Here is a 20,468-nt window from a genome sequence, read left to right on the forward strand (position 1 = left end):
TTTTAGAATTCAACATGAAAATTATAATTTTTTTTTATTATTACCAAAAATGAGAAGCATTGTATCTGAAACCATAGCCTGAAGGATCCAAGATCGATGGCCATTTGCTGCGCAATAAATGACAGTTATATATCTATCTATTAATTGAAAGAATTTCATTTGTAAAAAGTCATGATATGAAAAATCATGACTATTCGACTAGTATTCAAAATTAAATCTCACGATTATTTTGCTTCGAAATTAACTCATGTAGTTAAAATTTTCCATTCAAACTATCACAGAAATTTAAATTGATTTCGAAATATCATTCATATGTTTTCAGTTCCATATCGTCACGTAAAGATGTTTGACCAAAATTGAAAATTGAGTAACACCAATTGAATATCTCAAGAAGAGGCGTAACTGTATTTCTATCAATAACACAGCAGTGGCAATATTTAATTTCACCTAATTGACAATAATCAAAACCAAACTTTTCTTTTAAAACAATAAATCTTCATTAATCCTTTAAGACATATTATATGAATAGGACATGTCAACATTAGAATTACAACAATCAAAAGAAGAAGCACATAATTATAAAAAACAAATTGAAATGGTGTAATTATTGTGGTGCGCTCACACCTATTGGCTTGCTCCATTGATCTCAGTTGCGTTGCTGAGGCTCTACCTTCCATCGATGTAGTGGGCTCGAAGCTGAGTCTTCGAGGTTCAAATTCTTATATTTTTAATGTTTATATTCCTCCGAATTCTGTATTCGATCGTTACGACGATCTTTTTGAGTGAATTTGTGGCCTATCATGCTGACTCGATGACAATTATGAACTGATTGTTGTGGGGGACTTAAATAATCATGAGTACTTTTTTCGTGGTACCAGAATTTTCGATTAATTTATTTATTAATTTATTTATGTAATTGATGATTTATTTGAGAATAAACATATATTTATTTATTCATTTGCGAACTCGATTGAAAATGACAGACCAATCTTTATTCTAAGCAACTCCAGCAAGGTCTTTGAAAGTGTTATTTATAATATTCTCTATTCGCAAGTCAGCGCCCAGATGTTCATATTCAGCACGGATTCATTAAACGTCTATCTACAGTATACTACTATTGCCTTGGATGAGTTTTCCCAGGTGGATGTTATTTATACGGTCTTTTCTAAGGCATTCGATAGACTGGACCATGGTGTCCTTGAAAGATTTTCAATATTTTCATCATTTAGATTAACCCTCAATTTAATTCATTTTCTAGGGTCATACCTTACCAACAGGACGCTGTGAAATTTGGACATTTTCTGCGGAATTGCTTCTTTTTCAGTACATGTAGATACGTCCATTGACCGTTTGAAAATGACGAAATAAAATGTTTTTGGTTCAAAATATTTCCCATTTATTTATAAGAATATATCACTTGAAAGAAGATTATTTGGGATCTAGTAGAAATCTCCGTTAAGCCGTTCTTTATGCGCATTGTTTCAACGAATAGGAGAAATGCGGACAAAATGACATAGTGTTTTGTTTTTCAATCATATATTTTTAGTTATTGCAATAATACCTCCTCCCATTTTGCTACTAAATACTAACTTTGCTTAATTTTTTTATGTATTATAAGCTGAAAATTGAATTGAACTACAAACATAAAAGATATAAGAAATCATTTCGACTTCTAACAAAATCCATTTTGTCCGTATACTAAGGACAAAATGATACACTACACTAAAGGACAGCAATAGTAGTTGGACAATTTACGACTAAAATTTTATGGGAATGATCAATGAAACGGATGTACATTTACATAGGTCGTTTAATAATTAATAATAAATTATTGCTATTCAGTAGGGGAGACTGGGGAGGGTTGATACAAGGAAAGGTTTGATACAAGTTCAAATTTCCCGCCTCGGTTTTTCAAAGAAGGCATAATCGCGTGCTGTGCCTCTATGAGTGTGGAAATAGTTGTCAGTTGAAATCTAATAACGATCAAGAGTTTTCAAGCTTTAAATGTGTTTTCTACATATTCTAAGTAAGAATTTGCATAACAAAGGTAAGGCTTTATCTCTTCATCAACTAAAACTAACGAAATTCATTACTTTATTCTTGATGTGCATTTTTTTGAGAACATATAAGCCAGAAGTACAGATCTTCAATCTAATATCATAATATGTTCACGTCCTTTATTTTCTAAATTTGTCTTCTAGGGAGGTTTGATACAGTAAATCTTACCTCAAAAGAATATTTCTAAATAGAAATGCAAAACCAAAAAGAAAAGGGTGTTTGATGACTTGGATCCTCAGGACGAAAATGAAAAAAATCCATCTTCTGATCAACGCCGAAAATAATGAATTGCAGTAGATGCAAGCTTGATCGTCATCTTTATCAGAAAACAGAGTGCTATTCAGCCTGTACAAGTACCAGTAGTAAAATAAAAATGTTTACTTGCGAATTATGTAGGAATTAGATAGTGTTATGATGATAAAATATTAATTATTATTGCTTGTACCTTTTATTTCTTATTGTAACAATCCTCCCTCCCAATGTATAGGGAGGTTTGAGACACGTTGCACCAACAATTTCAAGAACTCATAATCAAGGTTGAAATTTCCAATTTCAGTTATCAAATATTTATAAAAGTTTAAGAGGAGTCCTTAAATTTCACTTTGACATGAATGGATTGGTAAATGGTAAATTTTTATCAAGAATTTAGTAAAAAATGTATCAACCCTCCCCAGTCTCCCATATACTGCGTTGATATTTCCAGCTTGAGAATTTGATTCATAAAATTGAAAAGCAATGAATTTAAGGAAAATAATTTTCAGAAAAATACAATATATAACTTCATAAAAGTATAACGTGTATTGAAATACTCTGCATCTTAACCTAAATAATTAATTATTGAAAAATTTTCAGAAAGCTCATTCATATTCTAAACAAACAATCTACGGTTCCAAAAGATTAATTTTGATGAGTTTTGGAATATTTATGTTTATTTTGGCATGGAAAGATATAAGAATAATTCTTGAAATTTTCGGTTTTGGTAAATCCTAGAAAATTGCAATTGGAATATTTCACAAAAATGTAACTCCAAATATCTGAATGTTGAATGAATTATGAATTGACACCTTTTCAACAATTGCCAGTAGTTGTGATAAGAGAATTTCATATTGTTGCAATTTAATGATTCAATTTTAAGTCTTAATCTTTTGAGTATAAGTATTATTTGTGTCCGAATATGTATGACATAGAATGAATCCTAAAATAAAGAAGACTCAGTTTATAATGATATTTATTCCGACTGAATTGTTCAGACGCTATAGAAACAGCTCTTGGAAAATAAAAGCATAAACAAACATTTCATATTAAATTGAGAATTACTCAAATTATTGTACTAATACTATACTAAATTTCACCTTGAATAATTTCGAAAAAAACGAAAAAAAGATATTACGATGGGCAGCTTCTTAGGTTTATAGCATGTTATAGGAACGCATTTTGAGACAATCAACACTTCGTACTTCCTATATTCATGTTCTAAATGTAAAATCTAAGTTTCATGCAAAAACAACAAAATTCTTTCTCAGAAACGAAAAAATACTTTACTTCTTCCTATACCTAAACATAACTACTAAGAATTTTGGAATCGAATTTTTCTAAATTAGTATGACCAAGTAGTACCAGTTTAGAATGAAAAGATAAAGGACAAACAAAAATGAAAACTTTTTCCTTGGATCAATCCCTTCAACGCTTCGTCCTTCAAGGTTAATGTCAAGATGAACGAGAGGCTAAATGAAAAATCAACACCGAAAGTGAAGAGCAAATGCACAAAGAATGTACTCACTCTCATCGACACCATTCTGATCACACAGAGGAGGAACAACCACAATAAATGTCGTTGGAACTTGTTAACCGACCAACTGTTCGGAGAAAATTCAAGAGGCTCAATGCTATATATAAATTTTGTATGAAACAAGTGGGGTTTTAATGAGATGAAACAAATATAACCAACCACTCAACTTAAGTTACACATGGACGGCTATGAAAACAATAATTCATGCATTAATTCAGAAGGAAATTGAAGAAATTCTTCTTATTAGGCGATTACCATATAGCATTATGACATAGAAAGTTATACGTTTGTCATTTTTGGCTCTTTCTTTTGTTACATTGTTAGTCAACTATATCCGCAATGACACTGCTGAGGTTGCTGATATTGAAACTGTTGCAGTCCTGAATTATCTATAGGTATCTACCGGAAGAAATCACCCACTACTGTCTTTCTTGCATTTCTTTTCTAAGTATTCTTCTGCTGTATAAACTTCCCAAGTGTAATCGTAGTATTAACGAAGGTAAGTTTTCGAGACAATAGCTTCATTTCTGACAATAACAACTACAGGAATTATAATATTCCATCGTAAAATTTTCACAATAATATACTGTACCAAAAATTTGGCACACATATAATTATATCTCTAGATCTAATTTATCTTTCTTGATAGATAATTTAATTTTTTTTTCCAAATATCTAGGAATCTAATTTAAAATGAAACCGAAATCGAATCCTCGCTCATCACTTGGCGAAACATACTTTCAATATTAAGTAATTTATGGTTTCTTAGACATTTTGGTTTGTTTTGTTACTTTTTAACGACGTTTTACAATAATTCTTGAAATTAATTCTCTAATTCACGTGATTTAAGCAATCAACGCTTTTTTCTGTGTTTGTCACACCACACAATAAAATTATGATAGGAAAATCAAAAGTCATCACACCCAGAAAACTGAGATAAAATCTTTGGTATCAAATACAGATATCTACTCCATCATAAAGAAAAAAAGATAAAGAAAAAAAGAATGAAAACTTAGATATGATCCCTCGACGCAAAGGAATAATAATTAATATTCAAAAAAAAAAAAATTCAACACCACGAGATGATCGCGAAATATGTGACATTTTTTAGTCAAACAGGAAACAGCCTCGCAGCATACTCACAAGAATCATGCAAGAGTCAGGAGTGAACATTTCATCAATGACAGCTTGAAGACGAATAAAGGATTTGGGGTTCTCAGCATGCCGACCTGCAAAAAAACCATAAATAATATTTTTTATGATTTAATCATCAGAAAATAACTCGAATTGAGACAAAGGATATGGCAGGACAAACCTGAACTCAAATTCAAGTAGCTGACCGTAATTTATTCAATGAAAGAAAAACGGGATCTTTTTCGTGAGACGGAAAAGGCTTTGGAAATTTTGATCGTTCTACTTACACTGTGGAGCGATCATTCAGCACCCTGCGATGAATTAAGACTTGGCTGAGGAGTTCGATGGTTGAGAGTCGACTTAACGGTTTGGCGATGATGAGCAATCATCGTACAGCATTCAGTGAAAACTTCACAACAGGGTAGTTAAATAATTTTCAAAAAAACCGAGAAGATTGTGTTTAGGTTAGGTTGTAGTTTTATGATTTTGATAAATTCAAAGTTTCAGTTTCATTACATTATCAGCTGATAAAACGTGATATCAAAAGAGAGAGAGAGAGAGAGAATGATTTTGTTTTGTTTGGCCCCCCTCCTGCCCAACGGCTGGCGACGCCCTTGTCCTCAGGCCCAGAAGTGGTTGTCAGATGAGCGCTACATATTCATGTCACAAGGCTCAAAACGTTACTAAAATTCTTTCTGACAACCAAGTAAAGATTGTAGACTGGCCTGGCAATTCTCCAGATCTCAGCCTGATCGAGAACCTTTGGAAGTTAATGAAGAAAGAAATAACAAACGAAATTATCACTAGTTAGCGTCAATTGATAGAGCGTTTAATGAAAGTGTGGTACAGTAACGAAAAAGTATTAGGTCCGAGGAAAAATTTTGGTTGTTAACAGTATAATTCTTAGTTATTATTGAACTATTCATATATTGTCTCTGTTTTTCAATAAAAAACTGTCAAATATGTATATAAAACTAGTATAATTCTTCTACAATAACAAGAATTGCTTATTTTTCTCTCGGTGAAAGGTCCTGCGAAATTGAGTCTCCGAGCGAGACTGAATTTTTGAAGATTTTAAATATAAATATTCCTAATATGTTTGTTGTCATACGTGTAGGAATAAGTACCCATAGTTTATAGGTAATGAGTGTTATTAGATCTCTTCTAGGAGCTTTTTGTAAAACACACATCCAACGAATTAGAAACCATCAGAATATCATTATCGAAAGATTACAGAGCAAATGGGTATATCTCATACATACACCGACTACAAATAAAATATAAACCAAACAATGGCATATAATGAATTAAATTAATGCGGACGTACACGACATAGTCATCAACATGAACAACTCATAAATAATTTCGAGTTGTTTGGAAACCAAACAGAGAAGACAGCGGCTAATTATATTGAAAGCTTGATTCTGAATTCACGATAAATCTGTCAATTTTTCATTGAATCCCGTGAATGGCTTTCTTATCGATTACTTTACGTTATCTAAACACCAGTTATCAGACGCACACCATATATCTATAGAGACGATTAACTCGAGATCAATACAAATCACGACAGCCGTATTCACCATCTGTCGTGAAGTTTTCGATGGAAAGTGTTCTCCTTTTGTACAATAAAAAAATTTAATTATCCTCTCTCATTCTGGTTCTTTCCGCTGGTTCCGGAATCGTAGAAGTTCACAATAATATAATTGTTTTTTGCCCGACGCAAATGTCGTTTGAAATTTGACAAACATAATGGTCATTTAGAACTTTCTGTAGGGATCATCAAGTAGAACAATAATGTTATTTCGTGGATTCATCTGGAAAAATTTCACTTTCTCTGTGAACTGCTATTATTGTACAATCGGAAATCGGACAAATTATAATCATTTCGTTGACTCTACTTATGAAAATATATAAGAGGAAAAAAGAGGGTGATTCACCGCGGTGGCCTATCAGAAGTTTATGGTAAACTGATTACAACTTTGAGCTGAAAATTTGCATGTTGGGGTTTGAGACAATGATCTTTCTCCTTAAAATAAAGTCAACTTCCGGTTGAGGTTTTTTCGAATAAACCTTCATCATTTTCGAATCTGCAAATACGTATTATTATAAACCTGTTCGCGGTCTGGACGGAAAATGTACGGGTGTTTATCAGAAGTTCATGAACTTGGACAACACAAATTCATCAAAACTTAAGATTTTAAAATTAGAACCTTTATTTTTCATTATTCGATTCTATGTACAAAAATAGTAGGGGTTACTTAACCAAACCCTATTCCTAAATGAAAACTTCAAGAGTTATCAAGGAAGAACTTTAAATTATTATAGGAAAATTAGCAAATAGTAGTCTGTGACACAGAAAGAAACTGAAATTCGATGTTTCGATAACTACATTTGACATTTCAAAAATTGTAATGAATTATTCTTAATTGAAAATTATACTGGTTTATGGATTTTAAACAATCCCAACGAAAATTTAGTTATAATTCATGAAACGTAAAATTGAGTTATTCAGACATCGAATTTTTGTTTCTTTCTGTGTTTTCCGGAAGTCACAGACTACTTCACACAGTTAGGAATTGCGGTTTTTTCTCATTTGAAGTTCGTTTTAGATATAGGACACACTATTTTTGTTCATAGAATCGGCTGAAATAAAAAAAAATATAAGTTCTAGTTTGAAAAAATTCAGTTTTGATGAATTTGAGTTGTCCAAGTTCTGGATCTTCTGATAACCACCATGTATAGGTACATTCTTCGTCCAAACCGCGCACAGGTTTATAAAACTATGTATTTGCAGATTCCAAAATGATGATGGTTTTTTCGAAAAAGCTTTTTCTGCAGAAATATTCAAAAAATTGTGACGACGCGTCGTCTCAATTTTTTTCATAAGAACCATCAACTCATAAATCGTTGAGTTTCTATCCAAGGTATGGCATATTGTTGAGATTGTCATCAAAAAAGCTATCTAAGGATGCAATACTATTCTGGGTGTGCCATTTGAAATAAGGAAGTAGTAGAATGTTTCCGGTATAACTGGAAGTTGTAGAGATCTGAAAATATTTCACGGAGAAAGATCATTGTCTCAAAGCACAAAATGCAAATTTTCAGCAAAAAATTATGATTATTTTTCCTTAAACGTCTACAATGGGCCATCGCGGTGAATCACCCTGTATGATGGGAGTAACGTGATAAAATGTCGCAAATTTTTTAATTTAGAGCTGGGATTTGTCTCCAAAAATAAGGTTCGACTAACTAAAGATTAATTCGTCCTGAAATGCTTCTAACCGTCCTTCTGTAAACATAATAACTCTCGAAACGAAAAACCAGAGAATTTGAAATTTTCAGAGTAGATTCGGATCGCGTTCATCAATGAACTAAATACAACTTATAATATAAAAACTCCAATTTCGATGGAGTAAATATTACGCATTCAGATGTAACTGGCAGCTTGAAGATCCATGTAACATGTTATGGTGGTCGCATAACCAGAAACGGAGAAAATTAATAAAGATTGAAGGAAAAAAAACTCAAAATCTGAGAGACAACCAATTTGGTTGTATTGAGATTTTGCGTGAAGAATTGTAAATTTCGTGTAGATGGTCTTATCAGAAATATAAAAAAAAACTACGCTGGAAGCACTGATGTGAAATCGGGAGCGCTCGTTCATATTCATGTGTCATTTGCGCCGCACTTAGAGATCATGTATATCTTGGTTTCACGTCAGTGGTTCTCTCATTTTTTGTGTATAGGTATAACCTTAGTTGTCCTTTTTCAGTGCCTATATTTGTAGGACATGAAATAATGAATTAAAGAGAAGAAACAAATTGAGTGAAGCACTTGATGTCGAAAGCTTTTCACGATTGTATATACAGGGTGGGTCTTTGACCGATTCGATTTTTTTTCTCACTGAGTATAGCGGGCATTCTGGATTTGAACGGACTTTGATGGAATTTCATGTTCAGAAAAGATTCATCACATGAATACGAAATTATATTCCACAATTCATTTCCTTCGATTCCATTACATTAGCGAGAATCGAGATATAACTAAAAATTACTTTTTTTTATGGATTTTCAATAGATTGCATCTTTTCAACCGAGCCGAATCGGAAAGAATAGTAAAGGAATAAAGTGTTTCCTTTGATCTCACGAATCATCGGTTGAAATATATGTACAAGTCAAAGACACACCCTGTACATATTGTATGCATTTACACTGAATTTCCCTCATTATCAAATGGAGCAATCAGAACAGGATTTTCCGGATAATTCTGTTCGAATAAATGAATAAAGCTTAAGAAGTTTTCAACGCGATACTTTTTGTGTCCTCCATGTGGTGGTTATCATTTTGTTGTTTATCAGTTATTTTCATCATTAACCATAAGTTTATGGAAAACATGAATTTATTTATTGGTCTGAATTGATATTTACTTTCAAAAAGTCCAAATTCAATCGAATTTTCACATACATATTTAGAAAGGAATGGACAGTTCCACAGATTTTCGTGGTAGGTACATGAAAAACTTAGCAAAAAGAGTGCTAGTATTGAATCCATATGATTTTTAGTTAGTACCAACCTTCAAAAGATACGTGTCAAAATTTGAAAGCAGTCCGACTATTAGTTTGTGAGATATTGCGTTGTGAGTGTAGCTACTTTTGTAATTTGAAAAAAGATGGAAAAAAAAAATTTCATGTGCTGATAAAATATTGCTTTTTGTGGGGAAAAACTACAGTTGAAGCAAAATCTTGGCTTGATGAAGAGTTTTCGGGGTCTGCACCAGGACAATCAACCGTCATTGATTGATATGCTAAGTTTAAACGTGGTGAAATGAGCACCGAAGACGGCGAACCCAGTGGACTCACAAAAGAGGCTGTCACCGACGAAAAAAATCAAAAAATAATAACTAAGTTAGTAAGTTCCGACCCGACTCACGATTGGCCATTCGGGATATCTGCCTTTTTTTCTAACATACGAAAATCTTAGTGTCCGCCATTACCCGAAGTCCGTGATTACCCCACGCTCCCCTATATGTATATCTCAAGATAGTAGAGTATTGCACTCCATGTTTCTTCGACGACTTTCTTAAATGCTTTTACGCCATTATAGAGTTCTTTGTATAAGCCGACAAGTTCACTTATTCCAGCGAATTTTTTCTGGCCCGTACACTTGGTACCTACAACAAGAAAATTAAAAAAATATTTAATTCTGTGTGGAATGGAGACAGTTGAAACATTCTTCTGTGAATTTGTAAGAAATTAAATTGTTCCAATCGTACCCACAAAAAATGTTTCATCTAAAGCCAGGACCCCATTTCACACAAAATAATTTACAGTAATGGCAATCACAATACTACTATTGTAATAGTTATTTATAATACAAGTGCAGAAGGTATTGATATTCTTCCACGAGTTCAAAATTCAAAAACGAGCCACGAAGTGGCGAGTTTTGGAATGAACGAGTGGAAGAATGAGCCTTCTGTACGAGTATTATACATTATTTTCTCTAATTCATTGCATTTTCATTGAAATTAATGAAATATTCCCATAAATATATTTTAGTGATTTTTGCATTGAAAAATGTTGGTTGGCAGAACTGATTTCTTTAAGGCAAATTGATGAATTGACAGATAAAGCCGTGGCGGAAAGTTCGGAGTACCATCATAGAATAATAAAACATAACCATGAAAACTGTGCGTTTCTGATATATTCTCGCACGATTTTGTTCTACAAGATGTGGAAGAATGAACGGAATAACCACAGAATTAGAGAAATACTATTTACGCAGTGATGTTCTAAATGCATCAGTTCAAACATGAATACACCAATCAACACTGTCACTGTTAACAAAAATGTAATTACCCTCCCCCTGGACACATCCCTGGATTCAACACTGATTCCATATGATAAAATTTTGACAATAATAAATGGATTATCATCAATTCTTATCAAAATGTTGTTAAATCGCTGGCCCCAATTCCGCTATAATTATATTAAAAGTATTTGAGAGGCAACTACTATGTTACAATAATTTATAAAAACCCTGCATTAGAATAACGTTCAATAACAATCATCATACCATAATGGAAGCAATTATGACGTATTTCATAGATCTGTTTGTGATAACAATATTGTAATTCAAAAGAAGTCCAATCTTATGTTAAAAGCGTTTATTACTGCATAGAGTACTGTTTAGATTATCCTAACGAATTGAAAAGTTACTTAACTTCATTCAAAAATGCAGTTACATGTCAAAAATCCTCCAATAGTATTGAAAAACATCGAATTTTCCTCAAACTGCATTGTTTGCTATCTCATCTTCTCAGCCAAACTGTCTTTTGTAATACATCCTCTGGAAATGTACTGTAGACATTCTAGAAAAAATTTTCATGGTAAACCATATTTCGAAAAGTCGAAATATTGGTCAATACTCACTGTTGTCGTTAACCTGGCCACTCTTTTTATTACCCTCACCATTTTGCACACTAGCTGGGGACAATGTGAAGCGATAAACTCAAGATGCTTCGTCTCTTTGAACTGGATAGCTATAGTGATCGTAGCTGACTTGATGGGAAAATGCTGTTCCATAAATTTCAACAGTAGGTTGGGTGAGCTGAACGGACTAGCCAATATTTTCGAAAACAGGAGATATTATGGCATTAGGAATTTGATTTGTCATTCTTGTGGTCATAAGCTGGTTAACAACCAGAGAAGATTTGTTCTAGCAGTTTGTATTATTGGTGTTGTTTTTTCCTTACTTACTGATTTTTTAAACGATGGCTCCTGGCACAGGTACCAAATTGCAACTATTTATTTCAGTGTATGTACACAACTGTTTGTCTTATTCTCGATAAGGTACAAATTTATTATTATGATGAAAGTTTACCGATCTATATCTAGATATCTGATCAGAATCATGAATCAGATTCAAGAAAATAAAAGCTCTTCGCTTCATTTGGAGTTACACAAAATTTTACATCTCTATCTGGAACTGCTCAAATTTCATCAGCATTTGAACGATTTTCTGAATCCCACACTCTTAGTTTGGCTTGCTTCTACTGCATTGATGGTCATCGTGAACATTTATATAGCTGTTACTATGATAAAAACAAGAATAACATTCGAATTTTTTTACGCTGCTCTGGGAAGCTCGATGACTTGCATTCTCATGGATTATATCATGACATCCCACGAAAGATTCACACAACAGGTGAGATACAATTTTTTTGCCTTATGGCTTTCGAAATCCGGTATTCCTCTAAGAACTTCATCAACCTTCGATATTTCCAATACAAGAAACATTATTTTATGCCATACCAGTTTGATATTTTGATTGTATTGTTCAGTCACCTTTAGGAATAATCTAAGTACTTTATGACTCTAAGGCATAATGTGCGTTAGGACCATAAAGTAACGAGATATTATTTAACATGGTCAAGAGTGCTGCGGAGAAATGACAGTGAATTTTCTAATATAAATACAAGTAGCGCTTAACTTGTATAGTATATCCAGAGTCACTTGAACTAGTCCATGAAAACGCTTGGCCAGATGTCCCTTTGAAGTGGATACCGCGATCCGCTAAATACCGGGGTTTATTCGAATGTATTGTTAGGCAATAATTTCATTGGCCTCAAAAAATTTTCTGAAAACTTTAACAATTCTTGTAGGTATAATCGAAATATTCTGGCTCCCTCCAAGTGACTTTGGATATACTATACCTTACCATTAGCTGCATGGTGGACAAAAACCGAGGAGGTCACCACACGCATCAGGTTGCAGAAAATGCAAAGGCTGGCGTGTATTGGTGACACAGGAGCTATGCGCACAGCTCCTATGGCAGCGCTGGAGGTCATACTAGACTTGCCTCCCTTACACCTACATGTGAGGAAATGTAGCCTGCTCGAAGCAATAAGGATTTCCCATAATGGAAAGCTCCTTCCTGGGAACTGGGTTGGACATATGAGGATACTGAATCAACTAGATTCAAACCTCCTCGCAAAACCATCAGATATTATGCCAACCACCTACGATTTTGAAACGCCCTTTGAAACGGTTATAAATGACCGTCATAGTGCAATAAGTTTCATAAATCGTCTGGACAAAAAGTCATCCATATGGTTTACAGATGGATCAAAAACAGAGAAGGGCACCGGCATTGGGATATATGGACCTTGACTGAGGATCTCTAAAGCCCTGGGAAGTGATCCCTCGATTCTACAGACCGAGATAATGGCTGTTTATGTATGCGCCCAGGAGTGTCTCAAAATGAACCTCAAAGGGGCGCATATCTACATCACCACGGACAGCCAAACCACACTGAGATCCCTGGAATCGTGCTGTCAGGGGTCTCTGCTGACTTGGGAGTGCCGTAACACCATAAAGCAACTGGCCAGAGGAAATAAGGTGACTCTACTATGGGTACCAGGGCATTGTGGGGTTGAAGGAAATGAGAGAGCGGACGAGCTTGCAAAAAGTGCATCTAGGTTGAGACCTGCTGGACCTGAGCCTTTCTGTGGGATAGGAAAAGACCAATACAAAGCTGCAGTCCAGCTATGGGAGTTGAACAGTAGGACAATCCACTGGACTAACACTCCTAGACTTGCTCAGGCAAAGAAATTCGTGAAGATTTCACCTACTTACACCAGAAAGCTCCTGAAGCTGTCACGAGCGGAGCTTCGGGTGATGGTGGGACTGCTGACGGGGCACTGTCGTTACAAACATCATTTGTACCGTATGGGTAAGTCAGCAGACAAGATTTGCAGGCTCTGTGGATCGGAAGTAGAAACGGCCGAACACTTGATATGCAAGTGTCCAGAGCTGGCTGGCCTAAGAACCACTCACATGGGCAAGCCGGTCCTGGATACCAGAGAGGTAATGGCCAAGGCCCCTAGGGAGGTTGTCAATTTTATTAACGTCGTTGACGACCTCCCTGGGTTTCTATGAATGAGTAGGGTAGTGAACAAAAGATCTGCATGGTCGCAGTTCCCGGAAGGCTTACCGAAGCAAAAGGACCCCAGTTCAAATAATAATAATAATAATACCATTAGCAGATCATTTTTCCATTTCACTTGAAACTGTTATATTTAGAATTTGGATTTTCAAATCTGTGAGAAAAGTATTAGTAAATAATGAAAAATGTTTTTTTTTTGAAGTACAAAAGGCAGTATGATCGAATCTTACTTCAAAAAAGGACAAAAGATTGAAGGCAAATGGAATTATGAACACACCAATGGATTCTAAAAAAAAAAGTGCCTGAAGAATGTTTTTGTTCCGTGTTCATATAGAAATGAACAAGTTATGAGAACTATTCATTTCACGTCATTTTCCAATTTTCTCTCATAACTTGGAAGAGTTGAATTTATGATGTTGCAGTTTCACCGAATTAATTATCTCAAAAATCGAGCCCTATAATGTGCCATTTATTTGTTCCTAGCTCATAGGGATTCTGAGTTTCTCTCAATAGACGAAATTGGGACAGCCCAGAAAGATATTGGGAGGAATGAGTTCATGGAAAAACACCTGTATTTCTTTTGAAATATTTTCGATTAGCCTCTACAACAAATTCAACTGATTCATTTGTAATGAAAATTTTTATAATTTGAATTTCCGCAGGCACTGCCCACCCTGAGGTACTTATTCAAGTACAGAATAAGTAGACTACAATATCAAGATGCAATCAAAGTGAGTAAAAAAAAGTAACTGGTGTTTGGATTGAATGAATTATACAAGGCTAGTCTTTGACTAGTACCTACATATATTTCAACCAAAGATTCCTGAGGTCAAAAGAAATACTTTTTTTCCTTACAATTTTTTCAATTCGTTTGTTTTTTCCCCAGTTAGCATAACGCGCATTCTGAAGTTGACCAGACTTTGATAGAATTTTATGTTTTAAAGAGATTCATCACATCAACAAAAAATATATTCCGAAAATCAATTCCTTCAATTCCATTCCATTTGCGAGTTATAACTAAAAAATTTTCATTTTTTTCTTAATATATTTTTTATGGATTATTAACCGAGCTGAAACGGTAGAAATGGAAAAGGAAAAAAGGGTATCCTTCGACCTCGGGAATCTTCGGTTGAAATATATGTACAAGTCAAAGACTCACTCTGTAGTCTGTATACCTATAGTATGGAAGGATTTTTTCTGAATTTTTAATTTTTGTTGAAAAAATTCGTGAAAAGCAACTAGTAGGTACCAACCTGAATATAGGTTCATGAAACTGGGTTTTTTGGAAAAAAGACAAAAAGACAAACAATTATTCTTATTGCTATGTGATCACAATTTCGTAGAAATTTTTTTTAGACAAGGCTTTTGAAAACGAAACAGACCAGATAACAGATGAAATGAATTCATTTTGAAAAAAAACTCGGAAAGATCAATTTTTGAGAGGGACAACTTTTAAGATCAAATTCCCAACCACATCGCTTCAACCCTTAGTGTTAGAACAACAACCCCTAAATTTTGAATAGGAAAAATGTAGTCAGTGATATTATTCTATTTTTCATTTGATCCATTCGTCGTATGATTTTCATAGCAGATCCATATTCTATGCTAAAAAAAAGGAAATTTTTTTCGAATAATTTTTCACGATTCCCCACAGATGGCTCTGTAATCGAATTAGAATTTTCGTCTGATAACGACATTAAAGTATCCGTTCCATCAAACATTGACATGAATTTTTAGTCGTCAGTTGTCTAGCTATTCGTTGGAACGCTGCAAAACGCATAAAGATAGAATGCTTGACGTAGATTTCTACTATATTCTTAATAAAAGAGATCCATTTCGATCTTTTTTTTTTCGGTTGAAGCATCCTTCGTCAATCAATGGATATTTCGAACAGAAAAGACCACAAACAAATTATTTCGCCATGTAATTCTTCGAGGGGTATATGTGTCAATGGAAGAACGTCTTTTCACTGACTAAAAAAAATGATGTTATTGTGGGGACAAATCTTCTTGTTGATTTTCTTTCTTGGGGACAGGACTAGATTTTCAGGTTTTTGTAAATATTATAATTTTGGTTTTAGTTTTATTATATTCAATTTTAATGAATTAATTGATTTTAATTCATTAAAATTGAATATAATAAAACAAAAACCAAAATTATAATATTTACAAAATTTGTATTATTGGACTCAACGACCAAAAACTTTAATATAGAAAAATATCTCAAATGATCCACTACTCAAACAAAAACGAAACAGAATTATTTATTGAACGTTGAATATAGGCATATTTATATTGTCAACAAGACAAAAATAAAAAGAAACACCCAGAAGATTGTCAAACTGTTACTTGCCCTTATCCCGCGGAGCTAGGTTGGTATACCTAGTTTTAATCAACTCCTTTTCAACTTTTCACACGAGACGTGTAATTCTTTTTTATTCACTTCACCCCCGAATCACGCACTCAAAGCTAATCTATCTCCGTATCGAAACAAAATTGAAACTTAATCAAAAACCCCTACTTCTGAGTCTGACCTAACTCGTCCTTTCTTAGAGTAAAGCAATTTCCTCATTCTTGATACTTGAAGTTCCTTACCCTTTTTAAAAATTACTCTGATTCTTAAAAAAAAAATTGTTTTGCTAAAAGTACGGTTTCGCGACCGACGTACTATTCCAATTACTATTGACTCCCTTGAGTCCCCGATCGATACTTTTTTCACGCGTAGTATTGCCTTCCCCGATCGATACTTTTTTCTTCCCGTTACTAACGATTCCCATGAAACCCCGATCGATACTGCCTTTATTTTTTTTAATCCATTTTCACAATTGATCTCACACAGATGAGCTTAGTTGAGGGAATTAAAAGCAATTTCATGTTATTTACCAAATATTTTTACAAAGAATTATTCCGTTCAAATATATTAGATCATCATAAATCAGGCGCGGATCCAGGTCCCACTTTTGGGGGGGGGGGACCCAGACACTTCCGCCATTTTGGGACGTCATTTTTTTGCCGTTCATTAATATGGGTTTTCACAAAATGTATTGAAATGTAGGTGAAATTTCTGCTAGTTATTTGAGCCTTAGTATGTCAAATTCTAGGAGGGCCCGCAAAATTCAAAAGGTGCCCGGGCTATTTGGGGGGGGGGAATGTTCCCCCAGTCCCCCCTCCCCCTGGATCCGCGCCGGTCATAAATACGTATAGACCTTGAAAGACAAATTTAAAAACCGTGTTAACCACTCAATTTATGTGGCATTAATGATCAATATACTTGAGATACGAAACAAAGAAACTGCTGAAAGATCTGATTATGAGTTTTCGATAATTCGAACCTCTCACACTGCGTAGATTTTGATCTGGTTTAATTTGGAAGGTTTTACCGATTTCCAATTCATTATAGCCATTTTCAAATTATGATGTATTGAAAACAAACAGTTCAGCAGGAAAGGTCAGAATTCAATGTGAATTATTAATGGAACGGATACGTTAAGGTCGTTCAAACGAATTAAAAAAATCTATTTCACTTGTATATCCAACAATTCCACAAGATAATAAATATATTTCCCTTTCATACATTGGACATAAATCTGAAAAAATAGCAAGATACCTAAAGAAAAATAATAATTACCATATTTCATTTAAAACTAGAAACTCATTAGGAAATTTAATAAAAAACAATAAAAATAAAGTCGCTAAAGATAGAAAGTCTGGAATTGTGGTACTTGCCCATATGTATACATTGGTCAAACAGGAAGATCATTTGGGACTAGGATAGGAGAACATCAGAAAGCATACGTTAGCAGAGCTTGTAATTCAACATATGCAGAACATCTGTTAGAGACCGCGCATGATTTCGACAACAATTTCGAAATTTTGCACTTAGAAAATAAGACCCTAAAATTGAACTTCCTTGAAGCAATGGAGATAAATAGGTACCATAAAAAACAGATTCTCCTCAACGACCAAACGGACCTAAATAAATCTCCCTTACTCAACCTGTTTTGAAATCTAAGAATTTCCATGATTTTATTATACTTCACACATATTTTTTCAACTATTTGAAGAACTGTATCCCAAATATGTAGTTAGTTACCATGCTCACCTGACGAAGTCATGTTATCATGACGAAACAATTGTTGTGAAAATAAATATATAAAGCGGAAATAAGTTATTTTACTTTTTAATCATCAAGATGAATTTCCGACAAGTAAAGACTGAGACAATCAAACACAAAAAATTGTTCCGTTTTTACAAAACTTTTATATTTTTCGCCGTAAAATAAGAATCTGCATTATAAATTCCAAAATTGACCCTCAACCAAGGTGGAAGTCTATGGAAGAGAGGTTTTATCATAAGTAGATATCCACCTCAAAACCTTAAGTCTTTCATTCGAAATGTTTCACCGTAAGATATTTTCATTTCGAGATTTTTGTCTGATTCAACTTAAAAATGAAAATTATCCCTAGGTATTATTATATTTTTCACTTTTTCAGGTGGAAATGCTGATTCTGAGTCTAGTGGAATTGAAACCGAAAACTGAAGCTTCGGACATGTTCACAATTGGAACAAAACTTCTTCCATCAGTGAGTATCTTTTACGTCTGCGGCCCAGTTGCGGCCTAGAGGGACATGCTACGAAAAAACGACCGTAGGCTGGCAGTTACGACGTCGCAACTGCACGGCGGGTAGTGTGCAGACTCCCATTTGATTCTTTGTACCACAGGCCGCAAGTACGACACCGTTGCTGTGTCGTACTTGCGGCCTGTGGTACAAAGTTTCAAATGGGAGCACGTAGGCCCGGTGCACACATCCGACTTTTGCAGTTACGACACCCGTTGCGGTGTCGTACCTATTCAATGCACACTACATACCACACCGTCATGGTTGCGGAGCCGGATCAATTCACTTCAAAGAAGAGCTCAATATCCAATTCCCTCTCGGCCATTGTGCGAACTCACGACAAACGTCGTATGTGTGCGCAGGCCAATTTGGAATAGAGTACTGAGAGATCGCATGTACGACTGCGGCACAGTTGCGGCCTAGAGGGACATGCTACCAAAAAACGACCGTAGGCTGGCAGTTACGACGTCGCAACTGCACGGCGGGTAGTGTGCATGCTCCCATTTGATTCTTTGTACCACAGGCCGCAAGTACGACACTACAACGGGGTCGTGACTGCAAAAGTCGGATGTGTGCACCGGGCCTCACTACCCGCCGTGCAGTTGCGACGTCGTAACTGCCAGCCTACGGTCGTTTTTTGGTAGCATGTCCCTCTAGGCCGCAACTGTGCCGCAGTCGTACATGCGATCTCTCAGTACTCTTTTCTATATTGGCCTGTGCACACATACGACTTTTGTCGTGAGTTCGCACAATGGCAGAGAGGGAATTGGATATCGATTTCTTCATTGAAGAAACTAAAATGAGATGATGTCATCAGAAAAATTTATTGGGTAGTAGTATGTTGTTCTCATCAATTCTTCGAACAACAGGATTTTCAACAATTCATCTCTATTTCTCATGATCGGTGAGTCCGCTGGTAGCCTATATATTTTCTTCCGAACGATTTTATCATTGTCTATAGTTATCGCGAAAGTAATAAAGTGTCTTATTCAAACTCTTATTGATAAAAATTTAAATTTAATTTTTGAAAAGGCTAGAGATTTCAAGATCATATGAGTGACAGTTTCGTAGAAATCATGAAAAACTGAAAAAGTTTTAAATTTTTATGATCCAACAAATACAATGCGTACTAGTTTCCCATTCAGCATCGTGAATGTAAATACTTTCTGGACTTATTTGATTATAATCAAATAAGTCCAGAAAGTATTACATTCACGATGCTGAATGGGAAACTAGTGCACATTGAATTGATCCGGCTCCGCAACCACGCCGGTGTAGTATGTAGTGTGCATTGAATAGGTACGACACCGCAACGGGTGTCGTAACTGCAAAAGTCGGATGTGTGCACCGGGCCTTATTGGATTGGAGTTTGGAAATTATAACTGCTGAATTTATAAAATAATTTTAAACTCTTTTTCAGATCTTTGGTTTCGTGACAACTTACGTTTTAGTGGCCATGCAATTCAGGGCACTCTGGCAGGAAAAGGATTAATATATTATATATCAATATCAATACACCTATTTTAATCTCGCATCACCTTATTAGTAGAATTTTGTAAAACTTTTTTGTACCATTAAAACTCCTTCCAAATACTTTCAAAACTGTTATAAGATAGGCATCATTAATTTTCATCTCTATTTTAAGAAAATATATACAAGACAGATTGCGTTTATCTGCTATATTCCTCAGTTTGATTTTCTCTCAGTTTGATTTTCTACTGTTCCAGTCTGAATACTTTCCGTTTAAGAATTCTGCTTTTACAGTGACTCGAAGGGCCACCATCAGACATTTTGGCGCCCCGGCAAAATAAAATTTTCGCTGCACTGCTTTCCTAATTTATCTGAATTTTCTTTGAATAAGAAGCCCCTATTTTTCTTCTCAGTCATCTTTACAATTTCATATGATATCGTATTTGTTAACTTG

The 20,468-nt window shown here is 34.6% G+C and overlaps 1 long non-coding RNA gene across 1 annotated transcript; it reads left to right on the plus strand.

The window, feature by feature from the left end:
• Positions 1-14,382: 14,382 nt before the first annotated feature.
• Positions 14,383-20,119, plus strand: LOC123671942. Its single transcript, XR_006746201.1, has 3 exons — positions 14,383-14,657; positions 18,419-18,508; positions 19,965-20,119. It is a non-coding gene; the product is annotated as an uncharacterized LOC123671942 (long non-coding RNA).
• The last annotated feature ends 349 nt before the right edge of the window (positions 20,120-20,468 follow it).

Source organism: Harmonia axyridis, chromosome 2 (assembly GCF_914767665.1).
Source record: "Harmonia axyridis chromosome 2, icHarAxyr1.1, whole genome shotgun sequence".
NCBI lineage: Eukaryota > Metazoa > Arthropoda > Insecta > Coleoptera > Coccinellidae > Harmonia > Harmonia axyridis.